Here is a 3757-nt window from a genome sequence, read left to right on the forward strand (position 1 = left end):
AACTCAAACTCGAACATAAACCTTAAATACAAGAAATCTTATTGTATTTTTTTATAAAAAAATCAATACATAAATATTAATATTATTAATAATTTATTTCTAAAAAAATAAAATCTTAATATATTATATTTTCGAGCTGCTCACGAGTTTTTCGAGTCGAATATCGAGTAGCTCGTTTCGGCTCATTAAGAACTCGAGTCGAGTCCATTCGATCCGAGTATTTATCGAACCTTGATCGAGTCAATCTCGAATATCTCACGATCTGTCTCGTCTCATTTAAAACCCTAGCTTTGACAACCAAATCTAATAATTTATAGTCATATCTGCAAAACTGAGCCTATTAATAGGTATGGTAACCCTAAACCTGGCATCAGCCACACTACAATAGGTGTATTTAAACCCCGTTAAGGACTGAAAGAGCTGGAACTCTCTTTCTCCCAGTAACAATGCATGAAACGACAAAAAACCGAAGCTGTATAAATATGAATTTGATAATTCGAAGAAAACGTCTTAAAAAATTAAGCTTAGGAAATATCTCAATATTCAACTACGTTATTGTCGAGAAAACAATCAAGGAAAAGAGTGCACATAGCCTCACTGCAATCAGAAAGCTTCAAGTCAAATTCAATAAAACGAAATGCCAAGGAATTGATAAATCCAGACACGATCAACTAAAAACAAGTAACTGAAGAGATGGAAGGAGCAACCAACTTCTCCATACAAAAACAAGAAGAGAAGAAAAATACTACCACAAAGATTCGGAACTTCACGGTTATTTCTCATCCTTGTGTTTGGGAGCTTCTTTGATCTCATCAGTTCCATCATCCTAAATGGATAAATATATACAGTTAATTTAAAAAAATAATATAAAGAAAAAGATACCTATATAGCTAAATACGGAGGCAAGAAAGGAAAACATATACACGGGGTATAACCTGCATATCCGAGGTCCACAAAGTGAGGTTATCACGAAGAAGTTGCATTATCAAAGTGCTGTCCTTGTACGAATCCTCTCCGAGACTATCGAACTCAGCGATGGCTTCGTCAAAAGCCTGAGGAAAGAAACAACACATGTTTCGAAAAACAGATTTTGAAGAAGAGGTAAATGAATCCCAAATGAAGAGCGAAAAAGGATTTGTAATGTAAAAGAACTTGCAGTGTCTTTGATGAACAAAGTAAATATTTAAACTAAACTATAATTTGTGAAGTATTGTGATTCTACCTGTTTGGCAAGACTGCAAGCACGATCCGGAGAATTCAGGATCTCATAGTAGAAGACAGAAAAGTTCAGAGCCAATCCTAAACGGATAGGATGAGTCGGGGCTAGTTCAGTATTTGCAATGTCCTGAAAAGAAAGCAGCACAAAAAGATGCAGATATGATCGATAAAGGGTCGGAACAATGTGCAAAATACAAGTCATAATCACCTTACCAAAATTAAAATAAGAAGTCAATATCAGAATCTTTTGTTCAAATGTAAGAATGAGAACAATAATATTATGAAAAGCAGACTGGAAATACCCAATAAACCAAATCGACTAACATTATACTACAAAAATGAACCAAGGAGAGTGACCATGGTTCATGAGTAAGCACAAATTTCATTTTTCCCAAAAAGAAATTCAACTATGAGTTTAACTCAGACAAAATAAGATGCAATTTGCATCATATAAAATACAAAGCTAATTTATGAATTGAGATAATTTTTCTTGAAAATTTTCATAAAGTTTCTTCTGCAATTCGCAATAATGTCTTCTAATGATTATGTTTCCAAGTCAAGTTTCGCAAATGAAAGAAGATCTGGATCTTGGTGATAAGAAAATAGCAACACATCGAGGACATAACTATAACTTAGATCTAAAAACTAGTTTGATCCCCAAATATGAAGCAATTGAACATAAACCAGATTCAAACAAACTGAACACATAATTTACACCGAAACTTAACCAAACCCTTAAATTACACATCAATACAAGCAAATTCACATGATCGAAACAGAGATCACAGAAATGCCTGCAAACCTGAGCAGATTTATACGCAGTCAAGGTATTCTCGGCAGCAGCTTTCCTTTCATCACCAGTCTTGAACTCAGCCAAGTACCTATGGTAATCGCCCTTCATTTTTCAGGTAAAACACCTTGGAATCGCCGATTCCAGCAGCCGGAACAAGCTTCTCGTCGAGGAGCTTCAGAATTCCGGCGCAAATCTCAGACAACTCGGCCTCGATCTTGGCTCTGTAGTCGCGGATGACGGACACGTGGCCGGTGTTGCCGCGCCCTTCCTCCTTCTGCTCGATGGAGGAGACGATCCGCCAGGAGGCACGGCGGACGCCGATGACGTTCTTGTAGGCGACGGAGAGGAGGTTGCGCTCCTCGACGGTGAGTTCGTCGGGTGGAAGGACGGCGCAGACGACTTTTTCCATGAACTTGACCATCTCCTCGTATCGCTCGGCTTGCTCGGCGAGCTTAGCCTTGTATACGTTCTCGTCGCGCGAGGAAGAGGCGGCCATGGCTCTTGGTTCTGGGCGGCGGTTCACGGAAGGAGGAGGATTTCTTTTCGACGGAATTTGAGATTTGGCGAAAATGGAGAAAAAGGAACTTTTACTCACACTGTCGTTTTGCTTTAACGGAGGAGCACCTATGCCGGGCCAGCCAGCCAATCGGATTCTCTATTTTTTTCCTTTTCCTCTTTTGTCATTGTTTTTCTTCATGAATTTCTGTTAATAGTTTTTTATTATTGGGTAAAGTATACAAATGTTCTCCAATTATAAGGTATTATTTTTCTGAGTTACTCAATTATTAAAATTTATAAAATTGTTCTCTTACTATTTTTTTATTAGTTTGGGTTAAGTACAAGGAATAACTAAACGGTTACACCCCTTGCATCTTTGAAGCTCAAACCTTAATTTTTAAGGAATAACAACAATTCTTTTACTTCGGAGGCCATTTGGTTCGTGCTCATGTTACTATTAGAAGTTACAAAATGATCACCTGACTATTTATATGTTCTAAACTTATCATTTTTCATTAAAAATTTGACGGTCATATGAGCTAGTCATTAAACTGATTATTGGGTTATGATAAAATATGACCTTGAAATCGTCTGAACTGTATTTTTTGGATCAACTTTCTATTTACATTATGTTGTCGAGCTAGTGCTTGAAAGAATTGACACTATAAATATACATCATTAAAGTATGATATTTATTGTATCTAGTCAACAGGTTAACGTCCAACTCAGATGATCGCTAATTTTTAACGAACAAGGATGAGTTTGAAACAAAACAATGTCCTATAGTCGAAAGACCGTTTTTGAAACTTTTAATAGTCAAATGACTCAACAAAGTACCGACCTGTGATCGAGGATTATTTGTATACTTTACCCTTTATTATTTGTATAAATTAATTGTATTATATGTCCTCAAACTATAACACTCGTTTTAAACTAGTCATTAAACTTTTAAACATTTCAATTTCAACATCAAACTATATATCTTTACAATACCACCATGAACCAACAACTTAGTAAAATAGCTTAATATTTATTTTAAATTTTTTCTTATATTCAAATTTGGATAAAGAAAATTTAAAGGCTTAATAGTTATTTTATTTATGTACTTTAGTCTAATTCTTAGCATATTCATGTATCATCATTTTTTCAGTTCATATCTCTACTATTATTTGTAAAAAAATAATAGAAATATAAAAATATTTTTAAAATTGGGTCACTATAATAAACAATTCCAAAAAATAATCTGAC

The 3757-nt window shown here is 35.1% G+C and overlaps 1 pseudogene; it reads right to left on the minus strand.

Moving 5' to 3' along the window:
* Positions 1 to 709: 709 nt before the first annotated feature.
* Positions 710 to 2600, minus strand: LOC120142657 (annotated as a pseudogene).
* Between the last annotated feature and the right edge of the window lie 1157 nt (positions 2601 to 3757).

Source organism: Hibiscus syriacus, unplaced genomic scaffold (assembly GCF_006381635.1).
Source record: "Hibiscus syriacus cultivar Baekdansim isolate YM2019G1 unplaced genomic scaffold, ASM638163v2 tig00110831_pilon, whole genome shotgun sequence".
NCBI classification, from domain to species: Eukaryota; Viridiplantae; Streptophyta; class Magnoliopsida; order Malvales; family Malvaceae; genus Hibiscus; species Hibiscus syriacus.